The 13,469-nt window shown below is 38.8% G+C and overlaps 1 protein-coding gene across 1 annotated transcript in view; it reads right to left on the bottom strand.

The window, feature by feature from the left end:
• Window positions 1–13,469, bottom strand: part of PARP15 (poly(ADP-ribose) polymerase family member 15) — a 47,882-nt gene that overhangs the window by 30,472 nt on the left and 3,941 nt on the right. The gene's annotated exons all lie outside the window — the stretch shown is intronic.

The raw sequence follows: 13,469 nt of genomic DNA, 5'->3' as shown, positions 1-13,469 counted from the left end.
TTGCACTTGAATCCTGTCTCAGGTTCTCTTCTGGGGGAACCCAAAGTAAGACATGGCCCTCAGTTCTCCATGATAATGCATTTGTAGTTTGACTATTACTCAGCCAAAGAATTTTAGAATTTAAAGGGTCATTAGAGATCATCTAGTACGGAAACTTCATTCTCCTGAAAAAAAAAAACAAAAAAACTGTACAAAGAGATGAAACCACTCACTCAAAGTCAAAATATTAGCTGATGAAGGCACAATCTGTGAATCTGATCTTCACAGAATCTAGGAAGAGGAGTTGATCTACCTGACTGTATTCTCACACTTACCAATGGTAATAACATGGTGCACATCACCTCCCCATCCCTATATATCTTGTCATCCACACCTGTGACAGACATTAATTGGTACCAACACTCTTTTTCAATCAATCCAGATAGAGTTTCAGAAACTTGCTCAACACAAAGCTGCAGGCAACAACTATTGTTTGGTAAGTAACCCATGAGATTCTCTCTCTCCTTCTCCCTCTGCCCCTCCCCCCCCCCAAAAGAAGTAACCCATGAAATGAAAGGTATTTTTTATGCCTGATCTAACTCAAAAAGGTTATGAATTTTCTTTCTTAAAAAATGTTAGAGAATTTTCCACACTCTACTTCCTATAACAAATAGAAAACTCCAGAAGGACTGGGAGTGGGCTTCTTGAACAGTCCTTTTCCCTTGCTCAGGAATTTCATTCTTTATACTCTCCTGCATGTACTCTGGTATGTTTGGTGCAAGCATTATTAATGGCCTCCAACCCTGAGAATTCCTTGGGGTATAGACTTTTTCAAAGCATTGATGTGAAGAATAGAAAATCTAGAAGAACCAGCCACATTCTCTGTAAAATTTTTTTTTCCTTTTCAATGTTATGGTTGGTGTCTTTAATTGTAGTAAGTTCTATTCACATCCTCCAAACAACCTGTTATTATGACTATCTTCTTGAATATATCAGACTCAATCAAAATCTTATCATCCTTTATGCTGTTTTTTATGTCTTCCCATGCCGTTGGCTTCACATTCAATTTGGTGACTTGATATTTAGAAATGATAGGCAGAAGTTTTTAGAAATGTCCTCATTCCAGGTTTTGATGACATTGATCTTTGTTCTTCCTTGAGTTCAGTGGCCATGGATTTGAATGTTACCTCTAGCCCCTTACAGCTGACTCGGGGCCATGTTACCTCACCGTGACATATTCCCCTTTTATAATTTATCATTTCAATCAGGTGATGCTTCTTCTGCAAGATCTTCCATATGAGAGGATCCAGAGCCACCAGAAATGGTGCTGGCAACTTTCTCAGGGGCTTCTCCTTTCCATACAAGGCAATGCCGAAGTCATGTAATATGGAAACACAGAGATGGGTCTTTCACTGAAGACAGGCTCTTGGGCCAAGTAGGCGTCCACCACTAAAAAATAAAAAGCAAAAGGTAGGTATTCAGACAAAATCTTTGGCATAAAAAGAAATCCTGAAACTAATGAGAGTCTGAAATATAGTATGTCTACCTAAAATAGTACCACTGTCAGGCAGCTCAGTGAAAGATGTGAATGAATGCAACAGAGCTAATCCTCACCTAATGGAATAAAGTTTACTTTGCAGTGAAGGTTTATACAATTAATCTGATTTTCCCATTGACATTCATTATAATATTGGAGAGGTAATTTTTTTCGAAAAAAAAAAAACTGGCTCTTAAAGATTCAATAAATACACACAATAATGCATAAGCAATTAAAAATGAACTGTTAGAAGTAAATACAATATTGGGGCACCTGGTTGGCTCAGTTGGTTGAGCGTCTGACTCTTGATTTCAGCTTAGGTCATGATCTCAGGGTGGTGAGATCAAGCCCCGCGTCAGGCTCAGGGCTCAGCAAGGAGTCTTCTTGAGATTCTTTCCCTCTGTCCCTCCCCCTGAGCGCACTCTCTCCTCTCTCTCTCTCAAAATAAATAAATCTTTTAAAAAAAGAAATACAATATGATTTTTTAAAGGAATAGTTATAATAGTCAAAAACATTAAAAACAATTAGGTGCTATAATCAAAAAGAGTAATAAAATTAGCTCTGATTCCCTAGAAGCAGAGCCTGAGATGAGGATTCATGTGCAACTGAATTATTAAAGTTGTAGCCTCAGGAAAAACGTGTAGGAAATGAGAAATAAAGACAGAGAATGTGGTTTAAGTAAAACCTGGTTTCTGCCTGATCCTGCAAGGACTTTGGAGTATATAAATTCATCATAGTATTATCCCAAACTTGAAACAGGGAGCTGAGTTTTTGTACCTCCATACCAGTCCGTTATTTGTCTATGGGTCATCCTAGTTGGGTGAAGAATGTAAACTCCCAGGAACCTCCAGCCTCCAGACCTTTAGTCTCCCGAAGGCAGTCCCTCTGGAGAAGGTTGTAAAAGTGTGAGTCCTTCACAGCAATACACATAGCAGCTGGATTATGAGTGAACCTGATAAGTAAAAGAGACTCCAGGACATCTGGAGAAGCACCAAAGGAAAGGAAAAGCACTAAGGGAGGTCCAAAGAGTAACTGCACAAGTTTGGGAGAAGGATAATGTGGCTTAGCAGCTAAGTCATATAAAAATATCTAAGGGATTTTGACTGATGATAAACTCTGTATAAATCAACAGTGATGTAGCTGTATTTATGAAGGGAAAAAAAAAAAAAAAGGTCACCAAACGCTGGGAAGAACATGGAGCAACGGGAACTCTCATTCATTTGCTGGTGGGAATGCAACATGGTACGGCCACTTTGGAAGACAGTCTGGTAGCTTCTTACAAAACTAAACATACTCTTACCATATGATTCAGCATTTGTGCTTTGTGGTATTTACCTAAATGAGTTGAACACTTATGTCCACACAAAACTTGCACGAGTGTTTATAGCAGCAATATAGCTTTATTCATAATTACCAAAACTTGGAAGCAACCAAGATGTCCTTCAATAAGTGAATGGATAAATAATGGACAGGATGCCTCCATAAAATATTATTCAGAGATAAAAGAAATGAGCTATCAAGCTACCAAAAGACATGCAGGAAATACAATGCCTATGTTTTTTTGGTTTTTTTTAAGATTTTATTTATTTATTTAACAGAGAGAGACACAGCAAGAGAGGGGACACAAGCAGGGGGAGTGGGAGAGGGAGAAGCAGGCTTCCCGCCGTGCAGGGAGCCTGACGTGGGGCTCGATCCCAGGACCCTGGGATCATGACCTGAGCCGAAGGCAGACGCTTAATGACTGAGCCACCCAGGCGCCCCTATAATGCCTATGTTAAGCAAAGGAGCCCATCTGTAAGGGTACATATTATACAATTCCAACTACATGACATTTTGGAAAAGCCAAAACTGTGGGGATAGTAAAAACATCAGTTTGGAGGAAGGAGGGAGGGATGAGCAGGTGGAGCATGGGGGATTTTCAGGGCACTGAAATTATTCTGTATGAGACTGTCATTGAGGGCACATGACATTGTGCATTTGTCAAAACCCAGAAAATCATCCAACACAGAGAGTGAACTCTAATATAATGGACTTTAGTTAATAATAATGTAGCAATACTTTTTCATCAATTGTAACAAAGGTACCACACTAATGCAAGATGTTAATATTAGGGAAAAAGCTGTTTGGGGGTAGAAGGAATTCTCCTTACTTTCTGCTCAGGTGTTCTGTAAACCTAAAACTGCTCTAAAAATGAAGTCCATTCATTAAAAAAAAAAGGTAGTAATGAGATTTGGGGCTATAATAAGAAAAACTTAGTAATGAGAATATGTATGGTGAATAATAACTCTATTCTACTTTTCACTGGTGAAAACAGGCAATGCCTGGGGTATTGTACTTTGTTCAAGGTGCGAAACTTTGCACAGGAATTATGAAAACTGGCTATGGTGTTCAGAAGAGAGAAACTGATGCTGTAAAAGGACTCAAAACCACATTACATGAGGACATATAAAAGGAACTGAATATATTTAACTTGCAGAAGTACAGATAATAGGTAGGCTGGAAGGCAGGGAGCCACACATCATAGTTGTCCTTAAACATTTGAAGGACCATCTTATAAAGGACTTATTTCTACAACTCTAAAAGGAAGAACAAGGATAATAAGTAAAACATATTTGGGCTTCATACATTGCTAATTTTTTTGTGTGTGTGGGATTAGAACTGTCCCAAAGTGGAATGGATCAACTTGGGGGACAGTGAGTTTGCAGCCAAGCAGACTTAGTGGCCTGATCTTACATCTAAGCTAACTATTTTGCTTTTTTGTTGGGGGGCTGGGGGAGGGTTCTAAATGAAATTTACAAGCCTGTTTTCAAATGAATGTTACCCAGTAGAAATAGTTTATTACAGTACTTTTATGTCAGAAGTCATAACAAAATGAAGGACACTGAACTATCCAAACACCATTTAATAATAACACTTTACCCTGTAGCAGCTGAGACATATAGCTACTAAGGCACAATTCATATCTAGTATTTCTCATCAAATTAGTAATGTGTTTTCCATTCTTTCCTACTTTGATAATTATAATAACTTTATTGACTGAATACCTGTTATGTGTCAGACGGTTCACAAATATTATCCTACTTTATCTTCACAGTGACTCTGTGAAGTTGATTTTATCTCCACTTTTTTAAATGAGGAAAGAGAATAAGGAAGTAATGTAACCATCGCTATCCAGCTAGTAAATTATAAAAGGATTTTAATATATACCTTTGGAGGTGCCTGGGTGGCTCAGTGGTTAAGCATCTGACTCTTGATTTTGGCTCAGGTCATGATCTTGGGGTCATGAGATCGAGACCCATGCCAGGCTCCATGTTCAGCATGGAGTCTGCTTGAGAGTCTCTCCCTCTCTCTCTCTCTGCCCCTCTCCCCGCTCACTCAATCTCTCTCTCTCTCTCCCAAATAAATAAATAAATAAATAAATAAATAAATAAAATCTTTTGAAATATATATATACCTTCGGGATTTTTTTTTTAAGATTTTGTTTATATATATTTATTTATTTATTTAATTTGACAGAGACAGAGATAACGAGAGCAGGAACACAAGCAGGGGGAGTGGGAGAGGAAGAAGCAGACTCCCCACTGAGCAGGGAGCTTGATGTGGGGCTCGATCCCAGGACCCTGGGATCATGACCTGAGCTGAAGGCAGACGCTTAACCGACTAAGCCACCCAGGCGCCCCTGGGATTCTTTTTTTTTTTTAAGATTTTATTTATTTATTTGTCAGAGAGAGCGAGAGCACAAGCAGGGGGAGCAGCAGACAGAGGGAGAGGCAGGCTCCCCACTGAGCAGGGAGCCTGAGGCAGGACTCGATCCCAGGACCCTGAGATCATGACCCGAGCTGAAGGCAGACACTTAACCATCTAAGACACCCAGGTGCCCTACCTTTGGGATTCTAAAGGCCAGTGGTGCTCTATTTCTATATAGAAGGCTTAGGTGTGACAACCCAGCTAGAAGTAGGGGGTGATAAATGGAATTTGTCTTGAAGCTGTACTTTCTTAGACTGTGTAAGTAAGATGGCACCCAATGATCCCTATGTCCTGGTAATCATGCCTTCGAATAGTTTCCTTCCATATTGTATCAGAGATGGTCTCTGTGACCAACAGAATATGGCACGAGTGATGCTATATCCCTTCGGAGGCTAGATTACAAAAGGCACTGCCGCCCTCCCCACGCCCTCATCTAACTCAGCGGGGGCAGCTGGCTGCCATGTCACGAACAGCCATATGGAGAGGCCCTTGTGGCAAGGAACGGAGGCCTCTGGCAGCACTTAGTGAGTGAACTTAGAAGAAACTCTCCAGTCCTCAGCAAGCCTTCCGATCCCTGCAGCCCCAACGAACAGGTTGATAGAAACCTCATCACAGATCCTCAGCCAGAATCACCCAATTAAGCTGCCCCCAAATTCCTGGCCTTCAGAAAGTATGAGCTAATACATGCTTGCTATGTGAAGCCACTAAATTTGGTAGGCAGCAATAAAAAACTAACACAGATTGTATGCTTCTTCAGGATGGCTTGAAGGGGCAGGCTGGTGGAGATAGTGGGGATAAAGTTAAAACCCCTCTCCCCCACCCTTTGTGTCAAAGCCATTGCTGAAAGCCAACCTCTAATGACGATATCAGCAATATGAATTTTTAAGGGTCTTAAAAAAATGAAAAACAAAAAATAAAACAAAACAAAACCCCTCAAAACCCAACCAAACAAAACCAAAACAGAATAGAAAATGGAATATATCAGTTCCTTAGCAAGAAATGCATGCTGTAGCAAAACTTTTTTTTCCAAATTGCAACAAATGTTTTTGTTTGCAAAGCAGATATGGGTTGGGATATAAAATATATAAATATTTTTAGGGTGCATTGTGGTTTACGAAAAGTTTGTAAACTGTTGCACTACGCTCCGTATCACTCTGCTTCCCCTGCTGGCTACTTTAGCTCACAATGGCTGGAGTGCAGATTGAGGCTCTCAGCTAACCCAACCTGTACATGTTATCTCCAGAGACATTGAATATGCTTAGATATTAACCACTTACCAGAGTATACCCATAAAAAACTGTTAAAAAAAAAAAAAAAGCTCGGGGCGCCTGGGTGGCTCAGTCATTAAGCGTCTGCCTTTGGCTCAGGTCGTGATCCCAGGGTCCTGGGATCGAGCCCCGCATCGGGCTCCCTGCTCGGCGGGAAGCCTGCTTCTCCCTCTCCTGCTCCCCCTGCTTGTGTTCCCTCTCTCGCTGTGTCTCTCTCTGTCAAATAAATAAATAAATCTTTAAAAAAAAAAAAAAAGCTCTTCAGATGTCAACACTAGCATTAAGGACTAGGTGACAAGTATGTGAATGAGATGGGACCTTCAGATTTTGCAAATTTGGGAGGTTGGTATGAGTCCTAAGGATACAGTTTTAAACGTAGAAGTTGGCTAAGTGATGGATACTGAACGTTTGTCTTCTCACAAAGTACCAATTAAAAATGTCCAGTGGTATCAATTGCTTGCTGTACGAAGAATCAGATATTATTTCAGTCTGGTCCTAAGACTATTAGCTTCTTAAACCACTACTGAAAGTTGAGCTCCTTTTCTCTCCAGAGAGCATCTCAATTTCTGGTTTTCCTGACTGACTGGTTTCCTTCGAAGCTGTGTGAGGAAGACCCTAATTTCTGCTTCTCTTCTCTTGACCTCATTCATTCCCTAACCCCCCACCAGTCTTCTATCCCCACCTATAGTTTCAGGGATGCTTTTTGGCTTCATCAACTCTTCTTAAGGATCATAGTTGGGAGAGGATGTGCAGGTGAAGTATGGCCATTAAAAATGATATTTATTTGGTATTTATTTATATTATCTAAAATGTAAACTATTTTGTGGCATAGGTTTTTTGGAGATTGTTACCACCCTTAAAGTGGTTCATTTAATTTTCTAAATTCTCATTGTACTCTTTGAGAAGTGACGATTCTGAATACATATTGAAGGTAGAGTGAACAGGGTTTCCTAAAGGATTGGGTATAGGATATGAGAGACTCCCAGGTTTTGGCCTCAGCAACTAGGAGGATGGAGTCCTCAGCAACTGAAATGGGAAAGCCTGTGGATAATGCAGATTGGTGGCATAGGGTGAGGAGGATGGGCAGTTTTGTATTGGACATGTTGTATTTATGTCATACTTTTAGACAATCAGGTGAAGAAGTCTAGTGGGCAATGAGTGTAGACATTGGAGTTCATGAGAAAGTCTTGACTGCAAATATGAATTGGGAGTCACGGATACATAGACAGTATTTAAAGCCCCTAGAGCACCAAGGAACTGAGTGAAGATAAAAAGGAGAAAAGAACTGAGCTCTACCTTAAAAGTTGAAGAAGAGAAGGTAAATGAGGAAAGAATGGGAATGAGCAGCTACTGAGGTAGAAAAAAAAAACAAAGTGTGGCATCCTAGCAGCAAGTGAAGAAAGGCATTTGGAAGGAGACATTGATCATTGAATCAAATGCTACTAAGAGATCAAGTAAAATGAGGACTGCAAACTGGCTAGTGAGTTTAGCAACACAAAGATCATTGGTGATCTTGACAAGAGCAATTTTGGTGGACTGATGGGGGCAAAAGCCTCTTCCAGAATGGATTTAAGAAAGAGTAAGAGGAGAGGAAATGGTATGTTTGAGACAAATTCAATTGAGAAATTTCCCTGCAAAGGGAAACAAAGAAATGAAGCAGTAACTACAGAGAAATTGAGGTCAAGAGAAGTTTTGCTGTCTGTTTTTTTGTTACTGCACAAAAAACAATTCTTCTGGCTACATCTTCACAGAGACCTGTTCAAAGCCTTGAGTTAATTCATGGCATATTCCAGTAAGAATGGGTGGCTTTGATGGATTTCCTAATCATTTGTGTGGCCTCTAATTTGACTTCATTTGTGCATGAAATGGTTAATAATAACTGTAAAGATCAAGAAAGAAGAGAAATTGATTACCTTTGTAGTCAGAAAACTCAACCAGGGCTGAACTCTTCTCTGGGAAAAGCTGCACATTGGTTACTCCTTCTCTTCCATTTGTGGGGTTCTCAAAGAAAGTTGTTACATAACTCTTATCAACACGAGGTGGCAGATTTTCAATCCTGATGGTTCTTGTCAGTTCCAGAAGTCTTGGGAAAATCTGAAGTTGCTGAACTCTATTGTGTCCGACAAAAACATAACAGATGTCCTGACATCTACAAATAAAAATCAGTTTGTTGGTACTATAATTTCATTTCATAGCAAAAGAAAACAGATTTGAAAGAGTAATTTGATTTAGAGGCTGTAACTAAGAATTAAAATTTAGATACTATATTTCTACATAAATTTAAATTTCACAGTGTCAACTTCAACCTATCCCACATTGCTTACTGTGAGTGCATGAGTGCACAGCTATCATTAATAGTGGCCTCCACTTAAGACCATTTTGGGAACATAGATCAATAGCTACCTTTCTAGATGAAATCAAGTATGTGCAGTCACTTTGTAAGCTGATAATAATAATGATGATGATTATAATACAATATTGTTTCCTAAATCTAATTTCTCTCTCCCCCACCCCCGCCTTACTTCACCATATCTTGGTCTCTATTTGGACATATCATTGTCATAAAAATAAACTCCTATAACTATTAAGCTCATGGGATTTGAGGGCACATTCACAATGGTTAAGAAAATACACTCAGAAGTCAGAATGTCTAATTTGGAATTCTGATTCAAATACTTACTAGCTGTGTGACTGTGACCAAGTCATTTAATTTTCTTGAAACCTGTATTTCTTCATCTGTAAAATGGGGATAATAATGTACCTATCTCATAGTGCTACATGTTTTGAGATGAAGTAAGTAAAAACTCAGCACAGTGCTTAGCATAGAGCAAGGCGCTTGATGCATGCTAGGTATTAGTAGTACCAGAAGGAATAATACACAATCCCTTGGCAATTATCTTACTGGGAGTTAGAGCACAACTTTTAAACAAAACCCACTGTGGGATGCCTGGAATCTCAAAGTAGGATACAACCACAATTTGCAAATGAAAGGTTAAAAGGTATTGTCTGTCTTACCAGTATTTTTGGAGAAAAGTCATGACAGCAACTTTAATATTGGGTATTACTTCCACCCTGAAGTCACCATTGGCTTCTGACAGGCCACTAATCGACTCCATAAGCAAGGAGAGCACATTCTCCATCATGGTGTCTTGGATATTGTGAAATGCAACCAAAAGGGAGGCTTGTGAAGGGTCTTTTGAAAATTCACCTATTTCATCCACTGCCAGTTCATCTGTTTTATCCACTCTTCTGAAAAGCATTACTTTTGTACTGAGGTCTTCCAACTTAGCAATTTTGAGAGAGACAGAAACACTTAAGATGTTAGTTTTTACATCTGATTTGATATAAAGGATTTGGCCTTTATATTACTTTCCGATGTTTTAAATGCTTTGGAAGAAAATAGATTTCACTCATTGCCTTATTAAAAAAAAAAGACAGTAATTCTGGCTAAATGACTGCATAAAGTTAACCCTTATTCTTTGTTAAGTCAGATTTACTCACCAAATCACAGGGAAAAAAATAACAAACATGACAATAAATAATGATGTTCTTCCACTGACATAAATTACTAGAGCTACAACTCATTACTGAAAAGAAAGAAGTTTTTATTACTGCAAAATGAAAGGGCAATCTATAGATAACCAAAATAAAAAATGCTGCATATTCACAAAGAAGACTGGGTATGGGGTAGCCATTTATGGGGAGGGCAGAGATTATTACTTTCATTTTTCATTGTTCTTAACACTTGAAAGAGAAATAAAGGAACTTTTAGCACGATAAAGAGGCTTACTTTGAACTCAGAAGAGTAGTGAAAAAACAAAATAAAACAAAAACTAAAAATGTTCTCTGTTGCCACTTCTATTTGATATATTTTTCAGAATTCTTCCTGGCCATCAAAATAAGGTGGCAAAAAGAAATGACGATAAATATAGCAATGGAAAAGATACCAAAACCAATCATTTTTTACAAATACTACAGCCACATATTGTGAAAGATTTTAAAATCATCAACACCATCAACAAAGTGAAAAGAAAACCCACAGAATGGGCGAAAGGATTTGCAAATCATAGTTGATAAAGGACTTGTATCTGGAATATATAAAGAACTCTTACAACTCAACAATAAAAAAAGCAAATAATCGAGTTTAAAAATAGGCAAAGGATTTGAATAGACACCTCTCCAAGGATGATATACACATGGCCAATAAGGACATAATAAAATGTTGAACATCCTTAGTCATTAAGAGGCTGAAAATCAAAACCACTTCACAACTACTAGAATAACTAAAATTTTAAAAGATGGACAATAACAAGTGTTGACAAGGATGTGGAGAAATTGGAACCCTCATATCTTGCTGGTGGGACTGTAACATGGTACAACCACTTAGGAAAACAGTTTTGCAATTCCTCAAAAAGTTAGAGTTACCATATGACCCACATGTTTTTACACCCAGATAGGAATATACCCAAGTGACATGAAACATATGTCCACATAAAAACTTGTTCACAAATGCTACGGACAGAATGTTTGTGTGCCCCCAAAATTCAGATGTTAAAGTCCTAATCCTCAATGTGATTGATGGTATTTGGAGATGGGGTCAGATGGGAAGTAATTAGGTTTAGATGAGGTCATGAAAGTGAAACCACCATGAAAGAATTAGTGTCCTTATAAGAAGATGAAAAGACCAGAGCTCTCTGCCAAGTGAGAAAATAGCAAGAGGGGTCATCTGCAAATCAGGAAGAGGGTCCTCACCAAGAACTCCTGACCTCAGACTTCCAGCCTCCAGACTATGAGAAATCAGTGTTGTTTAAGCCACCCAGTCTATGGTATTTTTTCTAGCAGCCCAAGTTGCCTGAGACAACAAATGTTCATAGCAGCATTATTCACAATAGTCAAAAAGTAAAAATAACCAAATGTCCGTCAGATGACGGATGGATAAATAAAAAGTTGTATATCCATACAATGGAATATTATCTGGCAATAAAAAGTAGCAAAGTTTTGATATATTCATCAACATTAAGGAAGCTTGAAAACATGCTAAGTGAAAGAAGTCAGTGGCAAAAAGCCACATACTATATGATCTTATTTATATGAAATGTCCAAAATACATAAATTCACAAAGACTGAAGTATATTAGTGGTTACCACGATCTATGGGGAGGAGGGAAATGGGAGTGACTGCAAATGCACTTCAGAGTTTCTTTGGGGTGATGAAAATTTCTAACAATAGATAGTGGTGAACACTGTGAATACACTAAAAACCATTGAATTGTACACCTTTAAAGAGTGAATTTTACGGCATGTAAGTTATATCTCAAAACTGTTATTAAAAAACAAGAATCAGGGGCGCCTGGGTGGTTCAGTCGTTAAGCGTCTGCCTTCGGCTCAGGTCATGATCCCAGGGTCCTGGGATCGAGCCCCGCATCGGGCTCCCTGCTCGGCGGGAAGCCTGCTTCTCCCTCTCCCACTCCCCCTGCTTGTGTTCCCTCTCTTGCTGTGTCTCTCTCTGTCAAATAAATAAAATCTTAAAAAAAAAAAAACAAGAATCAATAAATCAATTCTTAGAGAAAATGTAGATAAGGATATATGAGATCACTTTAAGAGAATTACTAATGGTGAAAATAAAGTCTTGATAGATATTCTCTGCACTTGCATAAATACATTACAAGTGATAATACTCTCCAAGTTATAGATATAATATATAAAATCTCTTAATTCAAGTCCAGTTAAGATACCAATATGGTAATTTATAAAATTTGACAAAATGAAAGTAAAATGTATTTTAAAAAATAAGACAATACCTGGGCAGAAGACATGAACAGACATTTTTCCAAAGAAGGCATCCAAATGGCCAAAAGACACATGAAAAAGTGCTCAACATCACTCAGCATCAGGGAAATCCAAATCAAAACCTCAATGAGATATCACCTCACACCAGTCAGAATGGCTAAAATTAACAATTCAGGAAACAACAGATGTTGGCGAGGATGCGGAGAAAGGAGAACCCTCCTACACTGTTGGTGGGAATGCAAGCTGGTGCAGCCACTCTGGAGAACAGTATGGAGGTTCCTCAAAAAGTTGAAAATAGAGCTACCCTACAACCCAGCAATTGCACTACTGGGTCATTACCCCAAAGATACAAATGTAGCGATCCAAAGGGGTACGTGCACCCCAATGTTCATAGCAGCAATGTCCACAATAGCCAAACTTTGGAAAGAGCCAAGATGTCCATCAACAGATGAATGGATAAAGAAGATGTGGTATATATACACAATGGAATATTATGCAGCCATCAAAAAACACGAAATCTTGCCATTTGCAACGACGTGGATAGAACTAGAGGATATTATGCTAAACGAAATAAGTCAATCAGAGAAAGACAAGTATCATATGATCTCACTGATATGAGGAATTCTTAATCTCAGGAAACAAACTGAGGGTTGCTGGAGTGGTGGGGGGGAGGGATGGGGTGGCTGGGTGATAGACATTGCGGAGGGTATGTGCTATGGTGAGCACTGTGAATTGTATAAGACTGATGAATCACAGACCTGTACCTCTGAAAAAAAGAATACATTACATGTTTAAAAAAAAAAGGAAAGAAGATAGTAGGAAGGGAAAAATGAAGCAGGGGGGGAATCGGAGTGGGAGATGAACCATGAGAGACGATGGACTCTGAGACATAAACTGAGGGTTTTAGAGGGGAGGGAGGTGGGGGGATGGGTTAGCCCGGTGATGGGTATTAAGGAGGGCATGTACTGAATGGAGCACTGGGTGTTATTTGCAAACAATGAATCATGGAACACTACATCAAAAAGGAGTGATGTAATGTATGGTGACATAACATAATAAAATTAAAAAAAAAACAAAACCAAGACAATACCAAATGAAATGCACTTTTACACTTTAAAATGCATCTTTTCACAGACTGGAAGAAAATAT

Source organism: Neomonachus schauinslandi, chromosome 1 (genome assembly GCF_002201575.2).
Source record: "Neomonachus schauinslandi chromosome 1, ASM220157v2, whole genome shotgun sequence".
NCBI lineage: Eukaryota > Metazoa > Chordata > Mammalia > Carnivora > Phocidae > Neomonachus > Neomonachus schauinslandi.
This window is presented reverse-complemented; position numbering and strand designations above follow the sequence as displayed.